The sequence below is a fragment of the Ailuropoda melanoleuca genome, chromosome 16 (genome assembly GCF_002007445.2).
Source record: "Ailuropoda melanoleuca isolate Jingjing chromosome 16, ASM200744v2, whole genome shotgun sequence".
Classification (NCBI taxonomy): domain Eukaryota; kingdom Metazoa; phylum Chordata; class Mammalia; order Carnivora; family Ursidae; genus Ailuropoda; species Ailuropoda melanoleuca.
This window is the reverse complement of record NC_048233.1, coordinates 66,150,856-66,172,119: the sequence shown is the minus strand read 5'-3', so window position 1 is coordinate 66,172,119 and position 21,264 is coordinate 66,150,856. Positions and strand designations below refer to the sequence as shown.

Below are 21,264 nucleotides of genomic sequence, written 5' to 3'. Positions count from 1 at the left end.
TTCCCAGAGGTTCACATCTTTAATAGAGATAGAGTACTCAGAATTCCTAATCTCCAATTACTTAGACTATAGATGGAAGGCAACCCAAATGTACTGATTAAACTCAATAGGAGGAAACCACCTTCAAGGACAGTGGCGACGAAAAAGCAATTTTAGACATTTCACGTTAACAACAGCTGTGGCTCCTCCCACCCTCTTGGACCACAGCTATGCAGACAATGAAGTTACACGCTTACAAGTGCTGGTGACAGGCCACCCTTCCCCGCCTATGTCACACCCACTGGGCGCTCGTGCTTTGGGCATGCTATTTAATCCACAAGCATCCCTACTGACCAGATCACATCCCCGTTTTACAGATGAAAAAACTGAAGTTTAAGATTCCAAACCAGCCAACGAACACTGGGATGCAGACCGAGGTCCATCTGGCTCCCAAAACACTCTTTCCTCCACCACCGTCGTGTTCCCGAAACAGCACAAACAGACCGCCTTATCATGAAGAACGCATGAGCTGCAATGCTATGGCTCCCTCCCCACCCTTTCAAAATCACAATCTGAGTCTTCTTGGAAGAGCGGAACTTCTGACACACAAACCCTAACAATTATATGTCTGAAGCGTGGGAGAGCCACCCAATCCAAAACCGGGCAACTGCTGTGTTCTCACCGCCAAACTGCCTGAGCTGATGTTCTGACAATGAAACTGAGCCACCGCACTGGGTCCGCGGAACAAGATACTTCTATTTAATATCGATGCGTTATCTGCTGCGTGCTGTTTTGTGGTAAGCATCCATTCAATTATCTGATGCATTCACTCACCCAAAAAGAACTTACTGAGCACCTAACATACTTCAGATTGTGGCAAGTACAAGACCGGAGCACATTCAAAGCCTACAGCTGACCAGAAGAGAGGAGCGTGCACCGAATTCGCCATAATTATAAAACGTGGTTATTAATGGCGTGAGAAAAGAGTAGAGAGTGGGAAGTAGGAATCACTAAGGAGGGAAAAATTTATTCCAGGAAGGCATTGTGGAATGCTGCACAGCAGTTTTCAGCCAGGCTGGCTCTGCAGGGTGGGTTAAACGTAGACCTGCATTCCCAACAAAACATGAAGCTAAGGAGAGGCAGGAAAGCCAGCAGTCACAAAGAGGAACGAGGGAAAGAAGTCTGAAAAAAGCTTTAAAAGCCAGGCTGTGGAGTTCAGACTTCACTTTGCACACAATGAGAAACCAACAGCAACAGCTGTTTGTTTATTATTACGAAGTAATCTCTACGCCCAACGTGGGACTTGAACTCACGACCCCAAGATCAAGAGTTGCATGCTCTGCTGACTGAGCCAGCTAGGCGCCCCAACAGCAAGTGTTTGAGCAGAGGAGTGACATGAGGCGAGGAATACTTCACGTAGGTTAACCTGACAGCCCCACACAGAAAGACACCGGGGTAGAGGAGACGGTAAGAAAATCTGGCTGGGAAGCTACTGGAAAGGTTGAGGCATCTATTTGTGAATCAAAGAGATGGGCCTTAATTTACTAACGCCAACAGTTGTCCCCTTTCTAACAAGAAATATTACGAAAGACTGGTCAAAGTTAAATAAATAAATACATTGAGTCTCTCTGACTATTTGCTGAAGGAGGAGACAACCCAAGTCATCAATCTCTGGCTCTAGAAAACAGCAGATGGTATTTTTGGCAGCACATCCGCTGTCCTAGTTATATGTTTTGCTCAGGCTAATGGTGCACTTTGTTTGCATTTCCTTAGCCTGCACCACTGGAGCACGGGGCAGGCAATCCCAAAATGCAATAAGCAATAAAGGAAGTTACACTGGGCTTCAAATTTGCGCATTCGCATCACCCAGACACAAACACACCCGCGTGGAGGACATCCTTCCATCGCCTACGCTCGCGGTATATTCTGAAGCTAAGCACTCCGTACATAATTCTGACCAGTTTCCTTCAAATCTTCAAAACCCCAGAGGCAACAAACACAGATTAAAAAAAAAAAAAGCAAGGAGTAGAATCAGATTGGAATTGGTGGGTATGTGCTGGAAAATTCCTGATCTTGGTTACTGATTTCCGGAAAATAAGTGCTTCATAAGACAAATAAAACAAGCTTTTCAAAAACTATGTTTTCCTAGACCTGACTTTTGATGTGCTCCTTTCCGTAATAATAATAATAACAAAGGGGCTCCTGCAGGAGACTAGTGACTCATAGCGTTTTCTGCATGGATTAAATTTCTGCTATGTTCTGGAAGCAAATCAATAACAGAACAAATGGAATTTGCATTTAACAGCACCAAACCCACTCATGAGGGTCCACACAGGGGTTATAACAGGGCGGGGAGCCGTCCTTTCCAAAGAGCTTCATTTCACCCTCCAATTCCACCTTTACCCCTTTTGAAAGAACCCTTTAGCGGTGGGGGGAGGGGGGGACATCCATCTCTGTTGTACTGGAAACTGATTTTTTTTTTCAGGGAGGTGAGTGAAAAAAATGCCACAGGACTGTCTTGTGTACTTTTTTCTTAGCCTTCTTTTCAGCCAAGAGACCAAGACAGTCCACAAAATCCTGCAAGGAGAATTCATCATAGGTCTTGCCGATAAGGACTGTTCCCAAACCCATGGACCTAACCTGGAGTCTGGAAACATTTAATTTTAATGAAACAAAAAGGTCCATCTCAGGGCAGAAAAGGGATGTGGATCCTAGGAAGTGATGCCAGGATACGGAAACGAGCTCTCCAGGAAAGTTCCAGGAAGAAAAATGTAGAAAAGCCACCACGGACAGCATGTGGGAGAAGGACAGGCGTTAGAACAGCACAAGATCGCTTTCACCGGGTACCAGGAAGCAGGAGGAAAACGAAGGTGCGTACTTAGGTGTTGATCTCAGACTCCTGGAGAAGGCAGAAAAAAATACAATGGAGGGAGCTATCTGGCACAGCTCCACGTGGAGCAAAAGGCAGGCGAGAGAATGGTCGATTAAAAGAAATAAAATCACTACATACACTATTTTCATAACCAAAGTGGTAAGAGACCGCTGTAATCTCCACAGTTGTAGTTCTACTGTAAAAACATGTTTTTAAAAACAAGGCCTCAGTGGAAATAGAAGTCCAAGCTGGAAAGCCTACAAGGAAAATAGAGCAGTACTTCCGCATACAGCACAGTTTCCTACAGAAACGCAGCGAGTAAGAAGGGATTCATGTCTTAGGGAGACAAAACAAAGGCCTCAATTCTCTGCAACATGCTTATTAATACCAAGCCAGTTAAACCCAGGCCTTTCCCAGTTGCAGTCCACCAGCCCATAAATGTTCAGTAGGAGGAGACCCAGGCACGCAGGCACACACCCACAGGGCACGGGCGCCCCACACGTGCATGGGCACACACAGAGCACATTCACCCCGCATCTCTCACCCCACAGTACTGGGATCCCTGCAGAATGGGCCACGGATCTGCAAACCCAATCGTGCCAGAGGAGCATTTATTTCTTTTTCTTTATTTTAAGATTATTTATTTATTAACGTATTTGAGGAGGGGAGGGCCACCAGGAGAGGGACACGCAGACTCGTGCTGAGCTGTGATTGCGCTCAGGACCCTGAGAGCACGACTTGAGCCGAAGCCAAGCGTCAAGACGCTCAAGTAACTGCCACCCAGGTGTCCTGCAACGGAAGCATTTTAAGCTCTGGCCCCTGAGCTCAACCAGCTCCTGGGGGAAAGAATCTCTCTCTCTCCAGATTCTCTAGTCGTCCTTATACTTCTTAAGCCTTGAGGCGGTCCCAAGGCCTGATGGGAATCCCACGCTCCGCAATGCACCCTGGACTTGGGAAGAGGGAGGCTTTTCTTTAGCACCAAGCCCACCTCCCATCGACAGCCCTGGCTTGATCCGACCCACGTTTTCGGACTTCAGGGCAGACACACAAATGGCTTTTTGAGAGAATCAAGGATTCTACCCAATTTGTTTACCGATCCTGCCTGGTCTGTGTAGCCACGCGTTCTTTACAACTGATAAATAATATGTCCTCCCCGAATATAAACGGCACTGATGATAATTACCATTTATTGAGTGTTCTTCGTGCGCCAGATGCCTTTACAAACATCTAATATTTATAACAGCTTTAATCAAAGGAATCATTAGCTCCATTTCACAAATGAGGAAAGGCTGCTCGGGGAGGTTAACTATCTGCCCAAGGTCACATGGGTAATTGAGGATCTGGGCTTTCTACCAGGGCCAAGTCTGCCTACAATTCATTTTGTCTTCTGCCGGACTCTTTTCATCCGGCCACAAAAACATGACCATGGGAAAACCCAGTTGGCTCACACCCTCCTCCCAGCACCCCATAGAACAAGCAGCCTCCATGTCCGCCTACAAGATTCTCCTGCAGGTTTCCCCCAAAAAAGAAAATTTATGAGGATTTTTACAAAAATCACTGGTCTGCAGAGGCTGTGAAGTGACTTCCAGTTTTAAGAACTAACAAGACTCTCCCCAGAGCTGATTATTAGGGCTGATGCAGCTCATAAAACAGACCATAAAATCATTTCTGTTATATTAGTTTTGTGTTTCTCTTTTCCAGAGGCCCGTCGGGCCGGGGTGGGGGGGAAGTACTGCCGTGGAGAAGCCTTCCCACGGCCTGCGGTCTGCCCACACCCAGGGAAGCCTGAAGACTTGTGTCTTGGCCTCTTTCCTTCCTTGCCCTCATCAGAGGATCTCAAGTTGGTACAAAGGAAACATCATTAACCAGCCTCTTCTACCAGAGGGTGATCTCAGATGGGTCCCAAGAGCCGGTTCTAATTTACTTAAATGATTGAGATCTCCAGTTACTCAATCTTGCAACACCGGCCAGCAGATATAATTGCAAAGCAGGTAGGCTAGACTCACCATTCTGCCAATGTGGTGCCAGCTAACGTTGCAAATTACAGGGTATAAATTTAGCAGGGTGGGTCCTGACACACATTCCTGCAAATTACATGTTCCCTTGCTCGTAGAAAGTGCATTAATCACCCTGGGTGCGTGCACTATTTCCACTTACCAGAGGCTTTCAGGAGAGCTTGAGAGCAACTCAGAGTAATCTACGAAGATTAAAGCATAAATAAATAATGCCTGCTGGGGAGGTGAGACTTTTCTAAAGCTCCTGGAATCGGAATTGTTAACGTTCTCCCCGCAGATGGAGAGGGAGTCCCTGAAAGCCCACTGTGTGAGTTGAAAATGGACTGACCCGAATCGAGACACAAATAGGGGAACGGTAGAGCTGAAAACTGAACACGCCGGTGATGTAAGGGCAGCAGCTTCCTTCCTCTTGCAATAAAAGGGCTGCTTTCCCTGCAAGAAGAACGCGCATCAGGTGCAGCAGGGCAGATGCAGCCCAGAGTGAGGGCTGGACCCACGGGCCCATTAGATTTCACCTCGTGTAACAGAGCGCTGCCTACGTGCCAGGGAGGGATCCGAGTGTGCAAAACCTGCATTTTCACTGATCCGTCACGGCAGCCACACGATGCAGGAAGGAGCTAGTGCCAACTTTACGGAGGAGGGAAACTGAGGCTCAGAAAGTGAAATACCTTGCCCAAGGTCACACATAATCAGAAAGTCGTGGCACCAGGTCTGTGTGACTCTCAAAGTCCTGCTCTGCAACCCAGGAGCTGCCGCAGAGGCTTGTCGGGGCTCTGGGGGAAGGAGAAAACACCACCCGTTCACTCAGTGCCTCCGATGGGCACACAGCTCGGTGCCTTCACAGGGGCTATTCCGTTTAATTCTTGGAACAACTCTGGGAGCTGTCCCATCCTCTCAACTGCATCCATGAGAAACCAAGGCCAGGAAAAGTCAAGATCGTCCAGCTCCTAAGGAGCAGAGCCAAAAATGTATCCCGTCTAGAACAGCTCCTAAGTTCAAGACTTGCCTCTAAATGAAGATCCTCGTCCTCATTGGAGTTCACTGTAAATCCAGTAACTACGCAGCCTACATGCTTCAGGGAGAAAAAGGACCAAAGTGCTGGAGCTAGAAGAATGTGAAATGGTACTGCCCACAGGGGCCCTGAGCCCATACCTCCAGCGGGATGGGGAGTGAGCCGGCCGTTTCCAAGGCACAGCTATAGTAGATGCTAGTAGCAGGTTTTTGTTTAAGTTACTCGGTATGCATTTGTCCTTCTGCTTTCCTGGAATGAGCTTGCTCTCAATGGCCACAATGTACCTGGACTCTAATCAAGGGTCCTCCCCTCTCCAGCCAAAGGAAGGCTATGTGATCAGAACCAGAACTGAGATGATGGCTCCCTCCCCAAGTGTGACTTCTCAGACAAAAGACAAAAGCACCAAACACAGCCCATTCCTTCCAAGAAGCAGGATGAGGCAGGACTCTTTTTATTGTAAAATGAAATCTCTCTGACACCAGCCAGCTTGGAAAGCTCACTGGTTTCCTGATTGAGGGATTCCACTGTAGCGGGAAAGCAAGGCTGAGAAAATGCAGATAGTACTGGGGGAAAGCAACCCGTGAGTTCCCTAAGATCTGCATGCAGTCTACACTTCCACAGAAAAGGGATCTGGAAGTGACCATGGCTGGCTTCCAGAGACACGCGCTCAATCGGAGAGGAGACACTGCCCCACCTGACCAGATACATTAAGACCGGGCCTTCAGAAAAGTGACTTGTCACAGCCAGACCCGCATCTTGTCGCATCTAATATTGATAGGACATTTCCTCTCAGTAATCATCATTTGGTGGATTAATTAAACTTGGAATTCCGGAGCACTCAAGGTCATGACCTCAATCCTGACTCCAGGAAATTGCACATTCTTTGTCATAATTGGAACTGTGCATGGCTTTACCTAACAAAAATGTGTACGGTAACCTAATAACACGTGCAAGGTTACACTGCACCAGAAGGCTAATGAGTAAAACTGACACACTTGGATAGGAAATGTTTGTCCTTACATTAATAAATATGTAGTAGAACGGTGAGCCTCTGTTGTACAAATACCACCTTATTACTTAGGTGGTCGCTCTCTCATTCATTTCTACTAAAAAGTGGGAGGCACCCACGCAAGCCAAGATAAAAATCACAGGAAAGCCATTTATCTGGAACAACAGTTCTGAACTCCTGAGGTGAGTCTTACTGCCCTGCAGCTAGGTAAGATTCTGGGGGACCTTCTCCAGTCTGGGAGAGGCCTGATGCCTGGATTGGAAAACCCAATATGACCCAGGGTGGGTGCTAAGACAAAGAGCCAGAGCTTTTTAAAAAATTGGGGAGGGAGGAGATGATGCTAAGGGAGGGTTATCAATGGAGCTCTTGGAAATGCCCCCCTGGTCAGGGCAGTAAGCACTAACAGAATAACGTGGTACCAGCCGTGACTCTCGTCGTTAACGGAATTGTAAGGATGATGCAGGATGACAACGGCAACATAGGCACAAGGCAGTAAGCTCCGGGGCCCTGTCCATTGGATCCCGTCTACGGCAACTCTCTCCACTCCAGCCCATTCGATGCTGAGGGGCACGCATGGGTGGGGAAATTCTGGGAATTTTGTTAATCTAAAGAAAGGACTAGATGTGCACGAATAACAGCTACAAACACGCTATCCACAAGTGACGTTTCAAATAAATGAAAACTTGGAAACAATACAAATGCCCCAAATCAGGGCACTAAATTATGGAACGTCTACTGGACAGAATGCAACATAGTTATTACATCTGGCATGGAAGAACGAGTGGTGGGGGGGCTGTGGAAGCATCTTCCCTCAAGGAGGGGCAGCCCAGTCGAGGGGCAGCCCAGTCAAGGGGCGCCACACGGGGTGCTTGTGAGCAATCAGCTCAGGTTAGAATCACCATCCTAGGGGCACCTGGGTGGCTCAGTCGTTAAGCGTCTGCCTTCAGCTCAGGGCCTGATCCCAGGGTCCTGGGATCGAGCCCCGCATTGGACTCCCTGCTCCGCTGGGAGCCTGCTTCTTCCTCTCCCACTCCCCCTGCTTGTGTTCCCTCTCTTGCTCTCTCTCTCTCTCTCTCTGTCAAATAAATAAATAAAATCTTGAAAAAAAAAAAAAAAAGAATCACCATCCTAAGTTGGGATACAAATATCGAAGAGGACTACAGCTTTCATAATACAGACCACAGAAATCAAGTGAATAAAAATGATATGGAACAACAGAGTTGGGGTAGAGAAGACTGAGGATACACTCAAAGAGAAGTGTTTTAATGAACAGAAAAAGGTTCAGCACATGTAAAATGGAAACAGAAAGTTTAAAAACTGTACTCACACGTGTAATGTGTCCAAAAGGTTGCTAGGCCAAATTTTTTCTGAAGGGTAGGATTAGTGATGATTTTTATTTTCTTCTTCCCAGTTAACTAAATTTTCAACAAGAAGTAACAGGAACAATAGCAATAAAAGTTATTTCTCACAATTTTTTTTTTTTGGAGGTCTCCCTGAGAGAAGATTCTTCACAACTGTAATGGGGACAGAGGCTACCCCAGAGCTCATCTGTCATACAAAGGAGGCTGCACTTTGGCTCTCAAGAGACCACTTCCACCCAATAATTGGATTAAAAGATATTTTTGGATAAAGACAGTGCACGGTAATGCATACATAGAGCTTATTATTTAAAGACTTCCTCCACAGAACCTTTCCGTGGTAGTGGCCTCGAGCGTGTGCCTTGGAAATACGACAGGTACTTCTCATTGTGAGCACGTGTCAACATGACACTCACACCTCAGAACATTATGGATTTAATACCTGACTGGTCAGACTCTGGGAGACAATCACCTTCTCCTCAGAGTCATTGTTTTCTCCAAGCTCTCCTTCCATCATCTGCTTTTCCGGGCACGTTCCTGACAGAGAAGGTCCCACTGAACTGCTAGGACATGCAGCCCTGCGGTCTGGGTAAACCAGTTCTACTGAGACAGCAGCCAAGACTCCCTCAGAGAGGCAAGGGCTCCACTAGAATGGGATCGTCCCCATCCTGACTTTACCAGGTCCTGCTGCTTCACCTCAAGGCTATCTGAGTCATCCTTCCTTCCCTCCTGTATCTGACCCTTCCCCACTCTGACTGAACCGTTATGGCAGCTTTCTACCCAAGTGCTGGGCCCCCAAGCTCTTCCCCACAGAGACTCTTCCCACTGAAGCCTGATCACATCACTGTCCACACACCATGTCTCCCCCCAGCTCCTATATCCAGAACCCCGCTGGCTACAAGACTCTGGGTCTACTTGACTGAGATTCCACCTACTTTTCTACTTGTTTCACCCAGAATATTCTCCCTTGCAAGCTACGTTCCAGACACCCCACACAATCACCTGTTCTCTAAACATGCTTTTTAACGGTATGAAATATTTCAAACATATAAAGAAGTAGAGATTTCAACACAGTAGACTCAAATACCCCGACCCCCAAATTCACAAATACTAATATTTTGCCATGCTTCATCTTTCTTAAGGAATAAAACACTACTGAGATGGACAGTTGAAAGGCCCCTCCCAATTACCATCCCAGAGGTAATAACGACAATCCTGGTGTGTATCTTCTGTTTTCTACTTTTACCACACATGCATAATTCAATTGCATGTGTGCATTTTATATATATACAATATATTTATACATACACCTATATATAACATATGGACAGATGCACGTATAGAATGTGGTACATACATACACTATATACATATATACGAAATGGACAGAGTTTGAGGTTTTAAAATAAACTCAAGTGGCCCATATCATAGATCTTTCCTCTTTACCGCTCTAAAGTTCTTTAGAGATTTACCCACATCAGTGTGTGGAGACCTAGTCTATTCATTTTAGTTGCTAGACAGCACTCCACTTTACAATGGTACATCTATTATTTACTCAGTCTCCTTAAATGGTCAATAAGGCTGTTTCCAAGGTTTCACGACTGCAAACAGGACCGCAGTGAACACCCTCACACGTCTCTGCAGGCACATACGGAGACCTTCTCTTGAGCCACGATGCTGACCCGCAGGACATATGACTCACCTTTCCGAGCTGCTGCTGTGCCCAGGGCCCCTGATGAGTTGGGTCACCGCTGTCGCTTGTGCTGGACCCTGACCACAGCTGCCTGAACCCAAAAGGGGCTGCATCCAAGAAGTCATTGCCAGGGGCCAGGGGCACGCAAAGCATGCCCAGAAAAGATGAACAGGTGGCCCCAAATTCTTCCCTTAGGGTCTTTAGGAGTAGGGCCCACGCTAGCCAGTGAGCCACGGGAGCTAAGCTGGAAGAGGAGGAGGGAGAGGGCGCTGGGATGGTGTGCACACGAAGCCTGGAGGCAGGAGCGGGGTAGGAGGAGAACACGGCGGGCATGCAAAGAGAAGCTGAGAACATCTGGCGGCAACTGAGCAGGTGTCAAGACAGATGAGCGAAGGGGCAGCCTCGGTCTGGAGAGGCTTCTGGCTCCAGTCCAGGCCCCAGAGGAGTAGCCCTGCCTCCAGCTCCTGCCATCAGGGAGGCCCTCCTTCAAGGATCAGTAGATGTCACTTCTGCCATAAAGCCTCCCTCAATCCAGCCAGCGAACTACTCGCTCCCTCCTCCGGGCACACAGCACTCTCTGCACCTCTCTTGGAATGCTCACTCGGGTCCAGGCGGAACCTGGTAAACGGACTCCACAGTGGCCCTCTGCATGAAAGGGTAAGGCCCGGCGGTACGCATGTTCCGCCACTATTGTGTCTCCTGCACGACGGAAGCACGGGGCTCTGCACACAATCGTGCCCACTCACTGTTCCGTGGCCGAATGAAAGCTGGGAGCACCTGAAAAGCAGGGCCCACGTCATCTCCATTTTCATCAAATATCCAGGGCTTTCCAGGGTGTCAGGTACAGAGTAGGTCCTCATTAAATGCGTGCCGAACGACTGACTGAAACGCGGGCTTCCGTGAGCACACGCATCGGCCTGAACTACTCTCCCCGGGCTCGTACCGCTGATCAAATTTCAAAGTGGAGGTGACCAGGCCAAAGGATAATTTATCTCCCTAAAGACGCTAAGTGTCAGTTAAATTGCTGTATTTAATAAGCCCTGACTTAGATGGGCCATTCTGAACAAAAGCAATAACTGGCCCAGTAATGAGCCTGCTTTAAACCGCTATTACTACTACCACACTGAGTCCGTGGGGTTCCTTGAGCCGTTGCACCGAGGCCCCAGTCAGAGGACCGCAGCCTTCACGAACAAGCCACAGGCTCCCGGGCCCCCACCTTCCACCTCCCTGGACCCACGGAGGGTATTCTCCCAGAGAATCCAGGACAATCCTCTCCAGAGGTTCATTCCAGGATTGTTTTTGTTTTGTTTTTAATCATCTTGTCCACCAGGCTCTCTCTGATCTCGCCTAGTTGAGCACACAAGCCCAACAAAGAGTGAATACGCTCTGGCCCAGAGGAGACCGGGCAGGAAGGCCTCAGAGAATCAATCTAGTATTAAATGTGTTTATTCTGTTTCTTGGGCACATCCAATACTTATTAGCCCCGAGGAACGTTTGCCAGCATCAAAGAAGAGGGAGGGAGGGAAAGGGCCTTTATCTGCCACCACAGATGATAATCTCCAACAGATGGGACAAACACGAGGCTCACACATTCTGAAACAGGAAGACAAAGGAATTTGCACAATCAGAAATCAGCTGAGTCCTTCAGTTCAAAAGGGCAGTGGAAAACACCTCCTCGGCCTTGGCAGTGCCCGGAATAGAGGAAGAGGGAAGGGAGGGCCACGCTGTGGGACAGCCCTCCTCTGGGCAACACCCTTGAGGTCACCTGGGAGAGTCGATTCCCTTCGGCGAGACCGGAAATCTGAAGAGGCAGCCAGGTGTCTTCCCCAAGCTCAACCCGTCCCCATCAGATGAGCCGCAAGGAAAATACAGCGGTAAACGAAGAGGTCCAGAGTCTGGTGCAAGCTGCACAACCCACTTGTGCCTCAGCATGCCAATCTGTCCAATGGGAACAAGGAAAGGTGCCACCCAACCAGAAACATAGCCATCATTTCTGAGCGTGGACATACAGGCCATTCCGTACATGACGTGCTGAGCCTGGTGCCCGCCATCCCCCGAGGCGAACATACACGGTCCGCGTGTGCTAGAGAAACTGAGGTTTGGGAGGGGAGATGTTACATTCCCAAGGTTCCACGGGAGCAGATGGCAGGGCTGGGCCTGGAGGCAGGTCTGCCAGAGCTGGGACCATCTTGGCCTCTCTTCTGAGAACCTGGGTGGCTCAGCTGGTTGAGCGCCTGACTCTTGGTTTCAGTTCAGGTCATGATCTCTCAGGGTCGTGGGATCGAGCCCCGTGTTGGGCTCCACACTCAGCAGGGGGAAGTCTACTTCTCCCTCTCCCCCTGCCCTTCCCCCAAATCTTGTACGTGCACACGCACTCTCCCTCTCTAAAATAAATAAAGACATCTTTAAAAAAAAAAATAGAAGGTCCACAGTTCACAAGAGACTTGACGCCAACAAAAATTAACCATTACTGTTTTGTTACCTATTATTTATATCTGCTGCTCTCATTGCCTTTGCTGTGCTCCTAGCCCCTGGCTTTCTCAATCAGGCACAGAAGGACGTCAGTTCTTGGTCAAGAAACAGAGCTCCACCCCACACTGCCACCATTCACAGGGGCCTCTGGCTGTTGTCCCGAAACCCAGCCAATGGTGGATCTCCCATCTACGCACCAAGAGGGCCCCAAGGAGCCCTGCTGAAGGCCAGTCCTCTGGAAGGCCAGGCCACTCCTCCACCCACCTCCAACCCCTGAGTGCACGTGAGATTTTCTGTTCCTGACGCTGGGCCCCTTGGACCAGCATGACATTCATAATGGGAAGAAGAAAAGAAAACCTTTAGATCCACGTGAGTCTTTTTAACACAGGAAATGGCCCTGCTGGGAAGAAGCAAATATTTATGCAAATAATTAACCAAGGAGGTACAGTGTTCTGTCCAAATGTTGAGCAAAACGTAGTGAAAAAAAAAGCCCCGGCCAAGAAATGGCCTCCGACAGACACAGGAGGCAAGAGCAAGTCTCAATCGGCTCCTAGGGCCTCAGAAATGAACCCTCTAGAGAATGCAGGGCAAGCCCACACACTGACCAGGCCCTTCGGGGTACCTCCAACCCCTATCTCTTTCCCCATCCTCTACTCCAGGAAAATTTTGTCTGCGTCTCTGGCCAAGGCCGTGTTCACTGACAATTCACTGATACCAACAAACTGAATCACGAACTGGAGGGAAACACCAGCTCCCCTTCTCTCCTTAATTTCCTATAGGTATTTTCTCAATTTTCTATGCATCCCTACCTTGAATTTAACTTTCAGCAGAAGGACTAGAAGCCAGGTAGTCTAAATAACAGGCAGCTAGAAACTTCTAAAGTTTCTACCCTGCAATGCTCAGAAAATAGCATCTTTGCTTGAAAAATAAACAAGTGGGGCCGCCTGCCTACGCTGTGGCCATGCGGTGTGCCGTGAACGGAATACTGGGCTCGATGCAAAACCATGCCACCAGCCCTCCTCTAGGTCGTGAGCTTTCCTAACCACTCTGGACTCCATGTGAAGGTGTTTACAAGGAGGCTAGTCATTGCCAGTACCTTTTCTTAACCCCAAGTGCTGCTCAGTCTTTTAAAAAGACCTCTAGGCTAGCACAGCTGTCATGGGTGTCAGAAGACAGCTTATAGTCTCAACTTAGTTGTTAACACATACTGGATAACCTTGCACCCACTTCTTAAGCTCTGGGACTCAGTGTTTTCCATCAGTAAAATGGAGAAGAATCTATAAAAGTAAGGGTTATGGAAAATCAATGTGGTGGGTCATCTCCAGCAACTTTTTTTTTAAAAAGATTTTATTTATTTGACACAGAGAAAGACAGACAGCGAGAGAGGCAACACAAACAAGGGGAGTGGGAGAGGAAGAAGCAGGCTCCCAGCAGAGGAGCCCGATGCGGGGCTCGATCCCAGGACTCTGGGATCACGCCCTGAGCCAAAGGCAGACACTTAACAACTGAGCCACCCAGGTGCCCCATCTCCAGCAACTTTTTAAAGAAACACAATGGAATAGGNCCGATCCCAGGACTCTGGGATCACGCCCTGAGCCAAAGGCAGACACTTAACGACTGAGCCACCCAGGTGCCCCATCTCCAGCAACTTTTTAAAGAAACACAATGGAATAGATTGGAATCAACTAGAATGTATCAGACACAAAAGAGTGGGTTTTGATTCAGCTTCATATAAATGATCTAGCTTGTGCTGCAAATGTGATTCTTAACAGCTTGATTGATACATAATTCACATACCATACAATTTTACCCACTTCGAGTATGCAACTTGCTGGCGTTTAGTGTACTAGTTACACAACCATCACCACACCAGTTTTAGACTATTTCATCACCCCAAAAGGAAACCACATGCCCATTAGCATTCACTCCCCAGCTCTTCTCAAACCCTCACCCCAGCCCTGGGCTACCACCCATCTACCTTCCATCTCCACAGATTGACTTATTCTGGACACTTCCATATAAACAAAATCATACAACATGTGGTCTTTTGTGCTTGGCTTCGTTCACCTAGGATCATGTTCTAAAGATTCGATCATGGTGTAACACACATCAGTACTTCATCCCTTTTGATGGCTGCATAATATTCCATTGCATGTATAGACCACATTTATTTACATCCATCTACTGAATACAGCAGGGTAGTTACCACTTCGGGGCTATTACGGATAACACAGCTATGGACCATTCATGGACAAATATTTGTGCAGACATAAAAATGTGTTTCTTTGGGTCACTGTCAACAAAGTTTGATGCCAGTGCGCTACAGGGATTACCAACGGATAGCTACATCGTTCTATAATTTTTCTTTAAAATCAATCTATCAACTTTTGCTTTGAAAAGAAAATAAAGATCATCAAATCAAAGCTGCATTCCTATTGATGCAGCCACCAGGGAATCTGTGGGCAAAAGTGCTCCACTATCATCTTGAAGAACCTAACATTTCAGAGACTTTCTACCCTTGGAACATGCAACTTCGCTGTCCAGATTGGGGGCGGGGGGGAGGAGGGGGACAAGGGGCATTTCCATGGCGACAGAAGCTGCTGAACCATCAGGAGAATTCAGTAATAGGTCAATTTTCTTGTTTAAGCCAGCTCCAAGCTGGACTGAATTCCAAGATGTAAATTCCTACATCACAAGGTTTCAGACACAAGGCACTCACCAGATATAGTCAGAGGCCACTGCAGTCTCTTTCCAATACACACACACACACACACACACACACACACTACTCAATTTATAAACTGTTCCATATGAAACATGACTCCTACAAGGTAGGCTATAAAAGAGCTGATGTCAGGGGAGAGGCCATACTCAAAGCAGCTCCCTCCACTAGCAAATCTGCATTAATAATTTAGCTATTAACAGCCATGTAACACAAGAAGCTTGAGAGGGACGACTCTGTGGTCATCTGGGACACCGGGGACATCTCCATCGCTGCCCCCTCTCTGCTTCAAAATCCGAGACTCTGTTGTCTTAAAGGGCTTGTCATCCTCCGAGAAAGGGTACATGACAAATCTGTGAAATCTAAGGAATAAATACAATTCCTATATGCCTTAAATTTATGGCCCTCACAAAGCCTGCAAAATATGATAAACCATTATAGGTTTTTCCTGTCTCCCCTGCCTTGGCCACAATTAATTTCACCATGTTTGAGTGTAATACAGAATGTAATATATGGAGGCGGGAGATTTAGGGCCCTCATTGCCTTGCAGTAAATAAGCTTCTGCAGTTTGGGGCCCCAGAGGTAAAAGAAGCAATAACGACAGTCCTCATTTTGGGGAACCATTTGTGTGCATTTTCTGTTTTGCATCGTTAAGCAAGACAAAAGTGCCCGAAGGAAACCGACAGCACTGGGCTAGTCACTCAAAATCCAAACGCCAAACCTGTTCCATAATTGAGATGCATGGCGTCTCGTACACATACCCTAGAAGAACATCATATAGCAAATAAAAGCTGTGCGTTACCAAAAAAACAACAGAAAATGCTCTGGTTTAACTGATACCATAAACCTCAAAGGTCTGAAAATACAGCAAAATTCAGTTAGAAAGTTCCGGGTGGGTTTTCCCAAACACTCTCTCGAGAAGAGTGATGGAAACTATCATGTATTGAAGGCCTACTGCGTGCACATACTGTGTTAAGCCTTCACCTATTCTACCGTAGAGGGTAGAACTGCGTCTCCCCACCCCCAAAGATAAGTTCAAGTTCTGACCTCCAGTACCTGTGACTGTGACGTACCTGTAAGGAGGGTCTTTGCAGATGTAATCAGGTTAAGAAGAGGTCATCCTGGATCCGAGTGGAGCCGAACCCAATGTCTAAGACAAGCAGCACTGTCAATCAGACCCAGATTTTAAATGTCGCATGCATTCAACTTCACCAACATTTGCTGAGTGCTGAGGAAGCGTGAGGAAGAGAGTCTGGTAAGAGATTTATAGAAAGACAGCCCCTGACTCTAAGGAGCCCAGGTCTTCATTTTTTTCTCAAGTACACGGACCTGAGCACATGCTTGGATTTAATGAACCTATGATCAACAGGTGTGCTCTGTGCCACCTGTGATGAAGAGTGGTACTCACCTCCATCTTTGGCGCCTATACCACCACCCCCATCTGCACTGCCCCACTGCCCCCACTTCCCAGGCTGACTAGTTTGGGCCAATGCAATGTGGGCAAAAGTGACTCCTATCACTTTCAGGGTGAGAAACAGAAGCAGCAGCACATGACAGCTCCTGCAAACTCATCCCCTGCTACGCCAATCTTCGAGATGGGAGAGCCTTGATCGGCCCTGGATAAAGTCACCATGAGGAGTGGAACCCCTCCCGTTTTTACCTCCCCCCCCACCGGCGGAGTCTTTGTGTAAGTGAAGAGTAGGCTTCTACAGGTTAAACCAATGAACTATTGGGGAAAGGCCTATCCTACTCTGACTAATAAATTCTCTAACACACACCCTTACGAGCATACCCCATAAGTAAGCAGCAGGTTACCTTCCAAGACCCAGAGTCTAAGTGGGGCTCAAGCATGAAAAGGCCCCAGTGTAGACTTTCATCCCATTCTCTAGAAAGTTCCACCACCTCAGCAGGCCAACTTACGGACTCTGCAGAAACACTCACTTCGATGGAGCGCACGACAGTCCTGACTCATCTAAAATGAAAACCTCGAAATGCTACAGGCTGATAACTGAAGGGACAAATGCAATGGACAATCTGCAGAATCGGAGAGAGGGTGAGTGAGGGAGGCATCAAGTAAGGAACAGTGATTTTCGAAATGAGCTCTGCAGAGATGCCTCCCAGTCAGCTTGGATGGGAGGGTCCCAGGGGAGGGCACAGACTTTCTCCCCATACAACCCACTGCACCCAATTCTCACCTAACAAAACTAGCCCAGATGACCTGGTTTACACATTTTGCTACGATGTCACCACTTCCTCAGAGAAAAGGCAAGACTGACTTGAACAGGACTCTCCACTGAGTATGTGCCCCTGGACATGTCATTTCACACCAGAGAGTCTATCAACCAGGCAATAATACTTACCCTGCAGGTCTAGCATGGGAAATCAACCGAACCGATTGCACAAAACTGCCTGGTGTACTGTAGACAGTCAACAAACACTCTTTCTCTTCCCCACCAGCATAAATACTAGCCAAATACGTCTGCTGCACATGGGGCTGGAAATGTTTATTTGGCAATTAGGAGCGTGACAGCCTTTTCTAACATCTTTGGGGGGAGCCCAAGATCTCTAGGTAAACTAGAGAGTAATGCTATTTTCCCAAAAATGGAGTGATCTAATTCAAGTACTTAATGAGCACCAAAAGACAGCAGATTTCTCAACAAGCAGGGAAAAAAATCGTCATAATCAACAAACTGTTTCTCCTCTTCCCCATGCAACCAAACAGGGGAGATAACCCGAAAAGCTGGGGGATAGCCTCACGGGCCACACACAAAATTCCTAGACATGAAATATCTCCAAACTACTAGAATTAGTAGTTGGCACAACCAACTGGCACAACCACCCTCTCTCCCGTTGGCAAGGTTAAGGAGAACCGCAGGGCACCCTTCGCCATAATAAAGAAAACTTCCTTCACTGTGGAGACTAAGCAAGGCACTTTGTATATATCCTCACTTCTAATTTCCAGAATAATTCTACAGGGTGGGACACGGGTCTGTGACAGTGGTGGCTTAACAGCCCAGCCCAGTTTTTGCATTAGCTTCTTCCAGTTCCTTTGGGGGATTCCTCCCTGGCCTCCGTCAGAGAGAGTGGGTGTGAACTTCCTAGGATTGCTGTAGGCCTAGGTGGCCACACACTGGCTGGCTTACAATAATAGAGGTTTATTCCCTCACAATTCTGGAGGACAAAACTGTCACACACAGGTTTGGGGTAGGTGAATCTTTTGAGGGGCCACCACTCAACTCACTATACCTCCCTCACTACAGGGGTCTAAGCTAGCCCCTCAGAGCACCCCATGCCCACCTCTGCCCCCAACCCTCTACCGAGCCATACAACCCAGGTGGGTCCAAAGAGGGAACTAAATGGACAGAAAGAGGAGGCTGTAACCAGCACTGTCTACTGGAAACACAGGGCACACCACATATTTAACTTAAATGTTTCTAGTAGCCAGAAAGTGAAAAGGAACAAGTACAATTCACTTTAATAGTACATTTTATTTCACCCAATATGTCCAATGTAGGGTAGATTCAGTCCTCGTCTTCAAAGAGTTTACAAAAGAGGCCCCAAACATGGGACTCATTACGGCAACCCAGAAAAGCTGAGGAAATAAAAGTGAGGACGGAAGGACCAAAGAACTCCAACTCGCNTAATTGAGATGCATGGCGTCTCGTACACATACCCTAGAAGAACATCATATAGCAAATAAAAGCTGTGCGTTACCAAAAAAACAACAGAAAATGCTCTGGTTTTACTGATACCATAAACCTCAAAGGTCTGAAAATACAGCAAAATTCACTTAGAAAGTTCCGGGTGGGTTTTCCCAAACACTCTCTCGAGAAGAGTGATGGAAACTATTATGCATTGAAGGCCTACTGCGTGCACATACTGTGTTAAGCCTTCACCTATTCTACCGTAGAGGGTAGAACTACGTCTCCCCACCCCCAAAGATAAGTTCAAGTTCTGACCTCCAGTACCTGTGACTGTGACGTACCTGTAAGGAGGGTCTTTGCAGATGTAATCAGGTTAAGAAGAGGTCATCCTGGATCCGAGTGGAGCCGAACCCAATGTCTAAGACAAGCAGCACTGTCAATCAGACCCAGATTTTAAATGTCGCATGCATTCAACTTCACCAACATTTGCTGAGTGCTGAGGAAGCGTGAGGAAGAGAGTCTGGTAAGAGATTTATAGAAAGACAGCCCCTGACTCTAAGGAGCCCAGGTCTTCATTTTTTTCTCAAGTACACGGACCTGAGCACATGCTTGGATTTAATGAACCTATGATCAACAGGTGTGCTCTGTGCCACCTGTGATGAAGAGTGGTACTCACCTCCATCTTTGGCGCCTATACCACCACCCCCATCTGCACTGCCCCACTGCCCCCACTTCCCAGGCTGACTAGTTTGGGCCAATGCAATGTGGGCAAAAGTGACTCCTATCACTTTCAGGGTGAGAAACAGAAGCAGCAGCACATGACAGCTCCTGCAAACTCATCCCCTGCTACGCCAATCTTCGAGATGGGAGAGCCTTGATCGGCCCTGGATAAAGTCACCATGAGGAGTGGAACCCCTCCCGTTTTTACCTCCCCCCCCACCGGCGGAGTCTTTGTGTAAGTGAAGAGTAGGCTTCTACAGGTTAAACCAATGAACTATTGGGGAAAGGCCTATCCTACTCTGACTAATAAATTCTCTAACACACACCCTTACGAGCATACCCCATAAGTAAGCAGCAGGTTACCTTCCAAGACCCAGAGTCTAAGTGGGGCTCAAGCATGAAAAGGCCCCAGTGTAGACTTTCAGCATTACCATCCCATTCTCTAGAAAGTTCCACCACCTCAGCAGGCCAACTTACGGACTCTGCAGAAACACTCACTTCGATGGAGCGCACGACAGTCCTGACTCATCTAAAATGAAAACCTCGAAATGCTACAGGCTGATAACTGAAGGGACAAATGCAATGGACAATCTGCAGAATCGGAGAGAGGGTGAGTGAGGGAGGCATCAAGTAAGGAACAGTGATTTTCGAAATGAGCTCTGCAGAGATGCCTCCCAGTCAGCTTGGATGGGAGGGTCCCAGGGGAGGGCACAGACTTTCTCCCCATCCACAACCCACTGCACCCAATTCTCACCTAACAAAACTAGCCCAGATGACCTGGTTTACACATTTTGCTACGATGTCACCACTTCCTCAGAGAAAAGGCAAGACTGACTTGAACAGGACTCTCCACTGAGTATGTGCCCCTGGACATGTCATTTCACACCAGAGAGTCTATCAACCAGGCAATAATACTTACCCTGCAGGTCTAGCATGGGAAATCAACCGAACCGATTGCACAAAACTGCCTGGTGTACTGTAGACAGTCAACAAACACTCTTTCTCTTCCCCACCAGCATAAATACTAGCCAAATACGTCTGCTGCACATGGGGCTGGAAATGTTTATTTGGCAATTAGGAGCGTGACAGCCTTTTCTAACATCTTTGGGGGGAGCCCAAGATCTCTAGGTAAACTAGAGAGTAATGCTATTTTCCCAAAAATGGAGTGATCTAATTCAAGTACTTAATGAGCACCAAAAGACAGCAGATTTCTCAACAAGCAGGGAAAAAAATCGTCATAATCAACAAACTGTTTCTCCTCTTCCCCATGCAACCAAACAGGGGAGATAACCCGAAAAGCTGGGGGATAGCCTCACGGGCCACACACAAAATTCCTAGACATGAAATATCTCCAAACTACTAGAATTAGTAGTTGGCACAACCAACTGGCACAACCACCCTCTCTCCCGTTGGCAAGGTTAAGGAGAACCGCAGGGCACCCTTCGCCATAATAAAGAAAACTTCCTTCACTGTGGAGACTAAGCAAGGCACTTTGTATATATCCTCACTTCTAATTTCCAGAATAATTCTACAGGGTGGGACACGGGTCTGTGACAGTGGTGGCTTAACAGCCCAGCCCAGTTTTTGCATTAGCTTCTTCCAGTTCCTTTGGGGGATTCCTCCCTGGCCTCCGTCAGAGAGAGTGGGTGTGAACTTCCTAGGATTGCTGTAGGCCTAGGTGGCCACACACTGGCTGGCTTACAATAATAGAGGTTTATTCCCTCACAATTCTGGAGGACAAAACTGTCACACACAGGTTTGGGGTAGG

The 21,264-nt window shown here is 47.5% G+C and overlaps 1 protein-coding gene across 3 annotated transcripts in view; it reads right to left on the bottom strand.

The window, feature by feature from the left end:
• LDLRAD3 (low density lipoprotein receptor class A domain containing 3) overlaps nt 1-21,264 on the bottom strand; it is a 226,796-nt gene that overhangs the window by 182,110 nt on the left and 23,422 nt on the right. Inside the window, exon 1 of one of the 3 annotated variants that reach the window (XM_034645437.1) lies at nt 16,206-16,358. The exons of 1 other annotated variant lie outside the window; for it this stretch is intronic. The gene's annotated coding sequence lies outside the window, so the exon portion shown is untranslated. Of the gene's footprint in view, nt 1-5,008; nt 5,172-16,205; nt 16,359-21,264 lie in introns of those variants that run through there. One more of the 3 variants, XM_019807237.2, reaches the window with a different exon arrangement.